This window comes from Triticum dicoccoides, chromosome 2B (genome assembly GCF_002162155.2).
Source record: "Triticum dicoccoides isolate Atlit2015 ecotype Zavitan chromosome 2B, WEW_v2.0, whole genome shotgun sequence".
Taxonomy (NCBI): Eukaryota; Viridiplantae; Streptophyta; class Magnoliopsida; order Poales; family Poaceae; genus Triticum; species Triticum dicoccoides.
Window position 1 is genome coordinate 220,747,520 of NC_041383.1, and position 12,437 is coordinate 220,759,956.

Sequence of the window (12,437 nt, forward strand, 5' to 3'; positions counted from 1 at the left end):
TGCGGAGCACGCTGAGCGGCAGCGCCGCCTCCTCGTTGCCCAGAAGGACGAGCGGGTCATGGGGGAGTGGCGCCGGCGCCACCCGGAGGACGTCGCCTACGAGCAATCCAACTGGGCAAGGCGCCGCGAGGAGGACACGCGAAGGCGCCGCAATTCGCGGGTGGAGAGGCGTCGGCGGAAGGCATTGGCGAATGCGCAGTCGTATATCGTTGCAGCAGGTGGGAGGTCGTTCTTCACGAAAACACAATGATCGTTGGTTGGACATATGGCTCGATACCTCGGACGACACCGACGAGTATGATGATGGTGATGATGATGGTGATGATGATAGCGACTTGGAGTAGTTTCTATCTAGTTGCGCCGTAGTTTATCTATGCTTTCGAACTATCTATCTAGTTGCATTGATGTAAAATACCTTTGTATCATTTTTTATTTATGCAATCTATCTAGTTTTTATTTATCTATGCTTCCGATTTATCTAAAAATAAAAAAAATATTGTGTGCGTGCCGCATTTTTTGCGCGCTGCTGGAGCGGCGCGCGCGCTGCATTTTAGCGCAGCTGCTGGAGCCAGCGCTGCGCGCCGCGCCAAACCAGGCGATGGGCGCGCGGCAAACCAGTTTTTTGCGCGCGGCACGTTCGGCGCCTGTTGGAGATGCTCTTAACATTTTATTTTCTTATCTGTGTTTTTATGCATGGTTTTTTTTTTGTTTCAGTATTTACCTTTTTTCTATTTTTTATTTTAGCTCATAAATATATTTGCAAATTCATGAACAATTTTAAATTTATGAACAGAAAAACCAACTGTAAGAGATCGAACGGATTGACCGAGCGAGGGAGCGAACGTATTGGGCCACGGCCTAATTGCATGATGAAGGCGTGGAATAGGAGGAGCTCCCGAGTAAGTGGGCGTTTCCTATTTAACACGTGTTGCGTCAAACATCCCACATAGAGCTAGCAAGGTGAGTAGCGGAACAAGGGCAACCCATTTAGCTTGGTTTTGATTGCCAGTTTTTCTGGTTTTAACAACCTTCTATAAAATTGTGGTCTTATTTCTTGTTCTATTGTTTGCTTTACCTGTTTTATAGGTTTTCTTTTAGGTTGTTTCCATTCTTTTCTTTTCTTTCTTAGATTATTTTTTCAACAAATATAAAAACAATTCTTAAGAAGTTTGAGAAATTTAGAAAATGTCCAGTCAAATATTTATAATGTTCACATTTTTCATTTACAAAATGTTTCCAAATTTTTCAACAAGTTCATGTATTTTTTGATGATCGTGTATTTTTCTAAAGAAAGTTCAAATTTTTCAAAAGATGTTTGCAAAAAGTTTCCAAACAATCCACGTTTTAAATTTTACAATTTTAAAACTTTTGTGTTGAGTTGGGCTTTTCTAGAAAACTGATAGAAGCGCTACAGTACAAAAAGAAAATCAGTCGGCTCGCTTAGCGTCAACGCTCGCGCTGTTGAATGGGCTTGGCCGCCCGCGCGACTTGTGTGTTTAGTGGACATTTTGACGCATAACGTGTCAAATAGGAGGCCCGCATAAGGGTAACTCCAAGGCGGTTCATCAAACTGCTTCTAAATGTATGGACCATTCGTAGAATTTTTGCCATTCAACATCGGTATTCAAATTTATACGGACGGGTCACTATGTCCGAAATTCTACAAGCCGAAACTAAACGTATGGGGGGTTGCAGGGGCGGAGCCAGGTTTGGTCCGAGCCCCGGGCCCAGGCTGCTACTGTCCATGTCTTCCCGAATCTCTGCCAACTCCTGTTTTCCTCTCGTCCCTGGCGGCTGGAACCCTAGCCGCCGCCAAGGGAGGCCGATCTTCCAACGCCGCTCTCCGGTGGCTCCCCTCCGCCGGCGACCTCGGTCGTCGGTGGTGAGGGGGGCCGTCGGATCCACGCGTGTGGATCGTTTTTACTCTCGTAGTCTAGGTTTTTAGGTTGTTTATCGTCTTTGCTTCGGCGGCGACGATGACAACGCTGAATAAAGATTCTTCGGATCCTTCCCTGACGAGGCCATCGGTCCTATGGTTGGGGATGGATTTAGAAACCAGTCTGTTCAAGCAAGGATGGCGTGGCGGCGGCGGCATCCTCGTGGTGGACCTGTGTCCTCGGGCTCCGCCGTTGCGACTGCGTTTTCTCCAGTGTCGGCGCGGAGCTTGGGAGGTAGTCTAGGAGCGGATGCAGATTGTGGTTTGCATCGACGACATCTGGAAGACGGAGCATGTGCTGGGCTCGTGGTTCGTGGATGGCAGATATGGTTTCCTCCTTCGGCGTTTTAGTCGTGGTGGGGTGCTAGATCTGGAGTTCGACGGCGTGTCCGGGGTGTTGCCCCGGTCTGATTCGTTCAACGATAAGGGCTTCACTTTTGGTGAGCCACCTTGGAGGTCCGTAAAGCTGCATATCAGCGATGGAGCCGCGTCGAGCTCAGGTGAGAAGGTGATTCATCATTCTTTTCTTCGGTGGCTACTGTGGTGGTGCCGGAGGCAGGTGATGGGCGTTGGTGTCAAGCTCAGAGATGTTCTGCTATCTTTTCAGTTTTGTCATGTCGATCTTTAAGTGACTTGTACTATGTTCTTTATAATATGAATGAGACACGTATTACCATGCAAAAAAAACGAAGTGCTTACTCTTTACGGCCCAGCCCCCCCCCCCGGCCTGGGTCCTGGATCCGCCACTGGGAGGTTGTGGGTGTTCGGACCTCCTCCATGCTCGGTCCACCAAAAAAAAACTTCCGGAACCCGCGTACATGGACATCCACCACTACACTTTTCGCGTCATTCCGCCCTTTCTCACTACCTCCGCCGTCCACCGTCCGCCGTCCGCCGTCCACCGTCCGCCGTCCGTCGTCATCCACATAATGATTCATCAATGATCGGGCGCCTGTTCAAAGACACGGCCTTTATTGAAATCCGTGTTATGTTCGAGAGTATGTAAGGAGTATTGAATTTCGTGTTATGTATGCAGTCCGAGAGTTGGTAACAAGCCGGCGCATGCCCTGGTGCCGCGGGAGTCCGTGGCATCCACTCTAAGGTGGTTGATGGACTTCCCGGCGATGTAATTAAACACTATAAGGCTGGTCATAGTGGGAGTAACATAGGTAGTAACATAGATGCCACATAAGCAAAAATGTTGATGTGGCAAGTAGTTAATGAGGAGAGAGGCAAATAGAGTAACCTAATATGTTACCATCACATAGCGCTTTCCAATGCAAAATGAGTCTACATGACAATAAATGAACATGTGTATATTACTACACATATGACACTTCCCACTATAAAGATAGTAACATAGTGTAGTAACGTATGCATATTACTATTCTAAGTTACTCCCCATTATGACCAGCCTAAGAGTCGCGTAAGGTGCGGGCGCTCGCCTATGCCACATCGACAAAGGTGCACGGTGCGTGTTGGCCAACTGGAGAACGAGTTGGACTGGGGCCGGCCTTCTGTTTCGAGCCAATGAAATGAGGGGAGTTCTGCCTTTGGGACTCGTCCTTCCTTCGTTCAGAAGAAAGAAAAGGGGAGATGAACCTCGAGCCCCACGCACCCCACGCACCTTTCTTTCCCGAGCACGCAACCTCTCCTTCCCTCTCCAGAAAAACACCATCCTTCGACCTGGATCGGCTCACGTGACCGTCGGGCCTTGGCGCCACCGACGCCGACGCCTGCAAATGGCGGCAGGCTGGATCTTGATGGCGTGCTCGTAGCGCTGCCCACCATCTGCGTGATCTGGGCCGACGGGTTCATCTCCTCCCACCTCTGTGAGAATGTTAGACTATGTATAGCTTCTGTACCTATGTACGTATATGGTACATATTGTAACACAACCATTATATATAATGAGATAAGCCACCCCTAGAGGGTTGTGCTGGTTCCCCAAAACTTATTGTCTTACATGGTATCACGCTAGGTTACGATCGCTTCCGCTTCTAAACCCTAATACCCGCACCGCCGCCGCAGCCGCCGCCGCCTTCACCGCCGCCGCCGCGCCACCGATCGCGCCGCCGCCATGTCGAGCGCCGCCACCACCGGTTCCACTGCTGCGGGCTTCCTCCCGGCCTCTCTTGTGGCTCTGCTCAACCTCCCGCTCGATGCCGTCTCTGTTCCGGCTCCGATCGGGACAAGGAGCATCGACTCCGTCTTCTCCACGCCGCCGGCGCCCTCGCTTGGGCGTGACCTCGTGGTCCATACCGCGGCGCCGCCGTCCGCTGCGGACTCCGCAGGCGTCGTCCCGCCGCTCCTGCCGCAAGCGGATCACACTGCCCCGCTGGCGGGGTTGGCGGCGTCCACCCCGGTCGCGGGCCTTGCGGCGTCCGCACCGGCCGCGAGCTTTGCGGCGCCCGCCCTGGCTGCGGTCCCGCCTCCTCCCGCATCGGCTTCGGTGCCTCCGGCTGCCTCCATGGTGTTTGCACCCCAGGCAGCCTCCTCGATGGGATTGTCTTCGCCGCCGCCGTTTCACTTCGGTCATCTCATCACCATCAAGCTCTCCGCCGACAACTACATCTTCTGGCGTGCGCAGGTTCTCCCGCTCTTGGGGAGTCACTACCTGCTAGGCTACGTCGACGGATCGCTTCCCTGCCCACCCGCGCTGCTAGACAGCGTGCACGGTCCGGTCTACAATCCGGCCCATCGCGTCTGGACGGGGCAGGACCAGGCGAACCTCTCCTCCATCCAGGGGTCGCTCTCGCCGGCAGTTGCCGGCCTTGTTGTCTTCGCGAAGACGTCTCATGAGGCCTGGACCATCCTTGAGCGCACCTTTGCAGCGCAGTCCCAGGCTCGTGTCTCTGCACTCCGTCGTCAGCTTGGAGAGTGTCAGAAGCTTGACTCCACTGCCACTGAGTTCTACAACAAGGTCAAGGGCCTCGCCGACACATTGGCCTCCATTGGACAGCCCCTCACCGACTCCGAGTTCAACTCGTTTATTGTCAATGGTCTTGATGAGGAGTATGATGCCTTAGTCGAGATCATCAACGAGCGGGGCAACTCCACACCCATGCTGGCACACGAGGTTTTCTCTCGGCTCCTTCTCACTGAGCAACGGGTCGAGACTCGCCGCACCAGGGCCACTGGCTCCCTCTCGGCCAACGCCGCCACCAAGGGTGGCCGCTCTTCTTCATCACCCCGGTCTCCCTTGGGGCTGCCACCGTCGCCCGCCTCGGCCCCCCCACCTACTGCGACCTTACCGGGGGCTGGCGGTCCACGTGTGTGTCAGCTTTGTGGCCGCGATGGGCACTGGCCCTCCAAGTGTCATAAGCGCTTCCAGCGAAGCTTCCTTGGTCTTGGCAATGACGGCAAAGATACACGCAACAATGCCCGTCAGGTCGCCATGGCTGATCGTCCCGCGCCGCAGAAGCAACAGGGACACACTCAGTCCTACTCCATCGATCCACACTGGTACATGGACTTTGGGGCGACAGAGCATCTAACCAGCGAGATGGGGAAGCTTCACACTCGTGAACCCTATCATGGCTCCGACAAGATCCACACCGCCAATGGAGCAGGTATGCACATCTCTCATATTGGTCAAGCATCTCTTCTCACTAGACATGCCAATAGGAGTCTTCAGCTTCGCAATGTTCTTCGAGTTCCATCTGTGACCCGTAATCTTCTTTCAGTTCCTAAACTCACACGTGATAATAATGTGCTTTGTGAATTTCACCCTTTTGATCTTTTTATTAAGGATCGGGGCACGAGGGACATTCTTCTTAGTGGGCGGTTGTGCCAGGGCCTCTACCGTCTGGAGCATCCTGGTGTCGCTCGTGTTTTCAGTGGAGTTCGGGTCTCTCCGTCACAGTGGCATGCTCGTCTTGGTCACCCGGCCACACCTATTGTCCGTCATATTTTGCGTCGTCATGACCTTCCTAGTTTGTCTATTCATAAAGATGTAGCAGTGTGTGATGCTTGTCAGCAGGGGAAGAGTCATCAACTTCCTTTTTCGGAGTCCAGTCGTGAGGTGAAACATCCTTTAGAACTTGTGTTTTCAGATGTATGGGGTCCTGCTCAGACTTCTGTCAGTGGTCATAATTACTATATCAGTTTCGTTGATGCTTATAGTCGCTTTACCTGGCTTTACCTTATTAAACACAAATCTGATGTGTTTGATATTTTTGTTCAGTTTCAAAAACATGTTGAACGTCTTCTCAAGCACAAAATTGTTCATGTCCAGTCAGACTGGGGGGGGGGGCGAGTATCGCAACCTCAACTCTTTCTTTCAGTCGCTTGGGATAGCTCATCGTTTAGCATGTCCACATACACATCAGCAGAATGGTTCAGTCGAACGTAAGCATCGTCATATTGTTGAAGCTGGTCTTACTCTTTTGGCCCATGCATCTGTTCCGTTTCGGTTTTGGAGTGATGCTTTCACCACTGCATGCTTTCTCATCAACCGTACTCCTACTCGTGTTTTAAACATGAAGACTCCCATTGAGGTTCTCCTTAATGAACAACCTGATTATACCTTTCTCAAGGTATTTGGGTGTGCTTGCTGGCCGCATCTTCATCCATATAACAAGCGCAAGCTTGAGTTTCGTTCTAAGAAGTGTGTTTTTCTTGGCTATAGCTCTCTTCATAAAGGTTACAAATGTCTTCATGTTCCCACTAATCGTGTCTATATATCTCGGGACGTCGTGTTTGATGAGCATGTTTTTCCCTTTGCCAACCTTCCTGTGTCCACTGTCGAACCACCATCCCTGCATTCATCCTCTGTTGCTTCTGACCAATTTGATGATGTTGCATACTCTCCTTTGCTGTTACCTAACCATGGTGCAGGAACCGGACGTGGAGCTCGTTTGGAGCTGTTGGAGGATTCACCATCATCATCGTCGTCTTCTGGTGGGCACGTCGATCGCCCTATGTTGCATGGCATCGATTCGCGTGCCCATGCATGGTCACCCGACGAGCCCGTCACGCCGAGCATCTCCACTGCTCGGTCCGTTTCGCCAGCGGCCGCCTAGTCGCCCGCGGCTCGGCCCGTCACGCCGTCTTCGCCTGCGGCTCGGCCCGTCACGCCGTCTTCGCCCGCGGCTTGGGTCCTCACGTCGCCTTCATCAGCGGATCGGCCCGCGACACCAGCCGCGCCACGGCCCACTATGCCGAGCTCGCCATCGGCCCGGTCTGTGATGCCGGAGTCGCCAGCTGCTTCGTCTGCTCTGTCGGTTTCGCCGGTGGGTCGGCCTTCTTCGCCAACCGAGTCCGAGGCTACCGTGACTGGCTCCTCGTCACCGGCTGACTCGTCAACGTCGCCGTCCTCCAGCCCGTTGCAGGCTGCTCCGTCGACCTCGGTGGTTCCTGTGTCCCGACCACATACACGCAGTCGCAGTGGCATTTTCAAACCTAAGGAACGTAAGGATGGTACGGTTGCTTGGTTGGCTGCTTGTTTGGCTGCTGCTGTTGCGGATCCATCTTCTGAGCCTCGCTCATATCAGGCTGCCCTGCGCATTCCACATTGGCGAGAGGCTATGGAGCAGGAGTTTCATGCTCTTCTTCATAACAAGACATGGACTCTCGTTCCTCCACCACCACGGGTAAATGTTATTGACTCAAAATGGGTATTCAAAGTGAAGAAGCATTCGGATGGATCTATTGAGCGTTACAAAGCGCGACTTGTTGCTCGCGGTTTTCGGCAGCGTCATGGTCTTGACTATGAGGACACCTTCAGTCCTGTCGTCAAGCCTACCACTATTCGGCTTCTTCTCTCCATTGCTGTTTCTCGTGGTTGGTCACTTCGTCAACTTGATGTGCAGAATGCTTTTCTACATGGATTTTTGGAGGAAGAGGTTTATATGAAACAACCGCCTGGTTTCTCTGATCCTGATCGTCCTGACTATATCTGTCGTCTTTCCAAAGCACTATATGGTTTGAAGCAAGCTCCTCGTGCCTGGCATGCCCGCCTTGCCTCTGCCCTTCGTGCTCATGGGTTTGTGCCGTCTACTGCTGACACTTTGTTATTTCTTCTACAGAAGCCAGAAGTCACTATGTATCTTTTGGTATATGTCGATGATATTATCCTTGTCAGCTCTTCTCAGTATGCTGCTGATGCTCTTGTCTGCTCTCTTGGTGCTGATTTTGCGGTCAAAGATCTTGGGAAGCTTCACTACTTTCTTGGAGTTGAGGTCACTTCTCGTGCTACTGGTCTTGTCCTTACGCAGAAGAAGTACTCCTTGGAGTTGTTACAGAGAGCTGGCATGCTGAAGTGCAAACCGACCACCACACCCATGTCGTCTACCGACAAGATAACAGCTGTTGATGGTGAGCTTTTGTCTCCTGCGGATGCCACAGAGTACAGGAGCATTGTTGGTGGACTTCAGTACTTGACGATCACGAGACCAGATATCTCTTATGCTGTTAACAGGGTTTGTCAGTATCTTCAGGCTCCCAGAGATACTCATTGGGCTGCTGTTAAACGCATTCTTCGTTATGTTCAGTTTACCCTGACATTTGGTATGCATATTCGGCCGACTTCCTCTCGGGTCCTTTCGGCCTTCTTGATGCAGATTGGGCTGGTAGCCCAGATGACAGGCGATCCACGGGGGGTTATGCAGTATTCTTTGGCTCTAATTTGGTCGCCTGGAGTGCTCGGAAACAGGCTACTGTGTCACGTAGCAGTACTGAAGCTGAGTACAAGGCTGTGGCTAATGCTACTGCAGAGATTATTTGGGTGCAGTCTTTGCTTCAGGAGTTGGGTTTGTCTCAACCACAGCCTCCTATTCTTTGGTGTGATAACATCGGTGCTACATACCTTTCTGCAAATCCAGTATTTCATGCCCGAATGAAACACATTGAAGTTGACTATCACTTTGTACGGGAACGTGTATCACAGAAGCAACTCCAGATCAAGTTTATCTCATCTAAGGATCAACTTGCAGACATCTTCACTAAGCCTTTACCGCTGCCACAGTTTGAGGCTTGTAGGCGCAATCTTACCCTTCTCAGTTCTTTAGAAAGTGGCTAAGATTGAGGGAGGGTGTTAGACTATGTATAGCTTCTGTACCTATGTACGTATATGGTACATATTGTAACACAACCATTATATATAATGAGATAAGCCACCCCTAGAGGGTTGTGCTGGTTCCCCAAAACTTATTGTCTTACAGAGAATCTCATGGCCGAGACCCCGCACTCCGTCCTCGTCGTCGACCACCTCGTCGACCCACCCCCGCCCCACGTTGCCGGCTGCATCTCCTTCCGCTGCCTCAACGCCATGAACAACTCCCGCCTGGAGGGCCTCATCAAGACGTCCGATCTGGTGCGCCCCTCCCCACCTCCCCTCCCTTCCCCGCTCACTCCTGTCCTCTAAGCGGATTGGTCTGCAAAATTTTGTTATTGTCTCCTTTAGTGTTCTTGAGCTTGCTTCATTTAATTGGGTTGGGTGAAGACGTTGGTAGTACAAGGAAAGAAGTACAGCATCAGGCTGCAGAAATATCTTTAAGAAATTTGGCAAGTAAGTTTGTTTTATTGCATATTTGTACTAACCTCTCCAGTTTCGTTTTCGCAGATATAAGATAATATGTTATGTAATCAAGAGATTCATTTTAAATTTGGATTGTTCACATGTTTACTCGAAGCATATATGCTCTACTGTGTGGAGTTGATTTTTCCCTTTTTAGCACCATCTATCTTGGAATTAGATTGGATACTGTGAGAATATAATCATGACTATTTCTTGATGGGTACTTGCTGCATGATTTTTCCACTGCATGTCCAAGTTTACATGTGAAAGGATCTTGCTTGATTCCATTCTACTGGTTCATCTGAATTACCGAATACAGATGCAGGTCTCCTGTATCTTCACTAATTTCCTCTGTAGGTTCCTGTTTAGGGAGAAAAGAAAATCCTGTTATCCTCGTCCAGGGATAGACCATTTGGCACCAATGAATCAGCTGTTGAGTACAAATAATGTGGGAAGTTCTTCTTTGGCAATCACGATGTGTTCGTACATATGGTTGAAAGGATCGCGTTGATAGTGTTGCTACTTGCTACCAATGCTTTTGTTGAGGTAACAACTGTCAATTAAATACAACTTGATTTCGGTGTCGATGTAGTTTGAGTTTAATTTTACATAGGGAAGTGAGAAGCTAATGTTCTGCCGGTTTACAGAAAGTTGTCCTTGTTGATCTGCTTTCGTTTGGGAAGATCATCCTTTCTATGATTTGTGATGTCTTCCCATATTATATTCTACTGCTTCATTCCTTAATTTTGTACCCGAATGTCTCTGTATCGTCAGGATTTAGCTGATGATGAATAGTAGTACAGCGCATATCTGTTCAGTTAATTTGCAGTCCTGAACTGCTGATTGATTCTTAAATCTGTTCATGAGGGATGACATTTGGTGCATTAAAAATGCAGTATGTTGCCATTTGAGTAGTATTCAATCTGTTGTGCTTGTACTAAGCTGTGGCTATGTCCTATGTGCCTTCCATGTCACAGCTTACTGCTTGCGCAGAAGCACAGGTTGCTTTAGCCAAGCACCAATTAACAGAGATGAAATAGGTTGCTTTAGCCAAGCACCAATGAACTTCACTGACTCAAGTAGATTAAGTCCAATACCATTATTTCGTTTGTGTTATCCTTATATTTTAAGAAGTGAACTGGTTTACTAAAGTTCAATCTGTGCACTTGTTTGTACTTGGTAGAATTACTGCTTTCTATCATGAGCTCACAAGGAAGCCTGATTTTTGTGGGTGATTGAATAGCACCAACTAAAATCCTCAGGAAGTACAAGTATGCTATGAAGATCTATTGCCAGTTATGCGTATCTGAATTTTTTGTTCTATTTTCTGTAATATTAATATTACAAGCAAGAATAGTTATAGGCTATCAAGAATCTGAACTTTATCTCATTTATTGAATACAGATGCCGATCTCCTCCATTTGTGTCTGTTGTTTTGATTTAGTATTCTACTGCCTCATTCGTTAATTTATGCCCGAATGTCTCTGTATCTTGAGGATTTAGCTGGTGATGAATACACCGTATATCTGTTCAGTTAATTTGCAGCCCTGACAAACTGCTGATTGATTCAATGCAAGAGATGACATTTGGTGTTATGACAGATTCGGTGCATGGATTTGTTGTTCTTGCAGGAGGCTGCAGACCTGTTGTGTTTGCTGCTGGGTCCTGGTTGCCCTGGAGTGTTAAATTCAGAACGTAAGTGAATGATCACTGTACCCCAGCCACCCGGCTTGGCACAAGATAGGTAAGCAGTTATCCGATTCATTTTGAATAACTGTTTGTTACATCTGCGGAAAGGAGTCACAAGGATATTAGAACTGGTGTCATGTACTAAGACATTTTTGCTTTAGCCAATAATAAATGAACTTTTCTCACTCAAGTGGATTTAGTCCAACGCCAATATTTCTGTAGTTTACACTACCTGTTTATTTAACAACTGAACTGATTTACTGAAGTTGAGTATCCATATTTGGTTGCGGAATTGCTGATTTCTTATTCTTGCTGTTTTTAGGAAAAGTGGTTTGGTGTACAAGGAGACTACAACTTTTTTGTTAAGGACTGCTGGGGCCAAGTCTGGTGGATCTGTTTAATTTTTGTAGCAGAGCAGTTCCGCTCTCTGTTTATTGCCCAAATGCGGTACATAGGGCAGGAGGGGCAGGGCGGAGGTTCGACCTCCTGCACCTTCCATCCCAGGCCTATCTTTGTCATTCTCGGCGGCCGGCCGAGCTCTGCGCTCCGGTGAGTCTGATCCAACCTAGACTCAATTTTATGTGGTCTGGAATTTTATCATTAAGAAGGTTCAATACATCAATTAGGAAGAACAAAAAATGAGTCGTTAAGTTTGCTAATGTGCTCATTCATCAGGCAAAGTTATATTCCCTCCATTTCTAAATATAAGTCATACAGATGTATATAGACATATTTTAGAATATAGATGCACTCATTTTGCTCTGTATGCAGTTCATATTGGAATCTCTACAAGGACTTATATTTAGGAATGGAGGGAGTATATAGGTGCTTATATAGAAAATTTACTTACTCTCATTCAGTAGTGTGGCCATCTTGGAAGAAAATGTTGTTGTAACAGTGCGTAGAAGGAGAGCGATTTCACGGAGGTAGGCAGTCGTAGATTAATCATTTCTTTTGCGATAATACTACTAGGATAATTGTTTTCTTGTCTACTTGACCTGATATAAATTAGCTGTCAAATCAAGTGCATACAAGGTTTTATAGCTAAACATACTATATATTCAGTAGCCGCCGCCAAGATGGGCCAGCTTAGTGTTTTCTTTGCATATATTTTCCTGTTGTTTCCAGAAGCAAGTTTGACCCCTTGCTTCCTGCTCTTGTGTAGTGTACTGAATTTTCTGTTGTTGCAGGAACAACCAAAACATGCTTGAGATCTCAGTAAAAAAAAAGGATTTTGTTTTACTGTGTTTGCTCTAAAAAATTGTTCTGGCCATTTCACTGGGGATGCAGTGG

At 48.5% G+C, this 12,437-nt stretch overlaps 1 long non-coding RNA gene across 6 annotated transcripts; it reads left to right on the plus strand.

Annotated features, from left to right (window-relative positions):
• Window positions 1-9,104: 9,104 nt before the first annotated feature.
• On the plus strand, window positions 9,105-12,437 carry LOC119363181. Of its 6 annotated transcripts, none has more exons than XR_005173850.1 (4): window positions 9,105-10,001; window positions 10,952-11,199; window positions 11,467-11,693; window positions 12,335-12,437. It is a non-coding gene; the product is annotated as an uncharacterized LOC119363181 (long non-coding RNA). The 6 variants fall into 6 exon arrangements; XR_005173852.1 differs by having other exon boundaries at window positions 11,057-11,199; XR_005173851.1 differs by having other exon boundaries at window positions 11,087-11,199.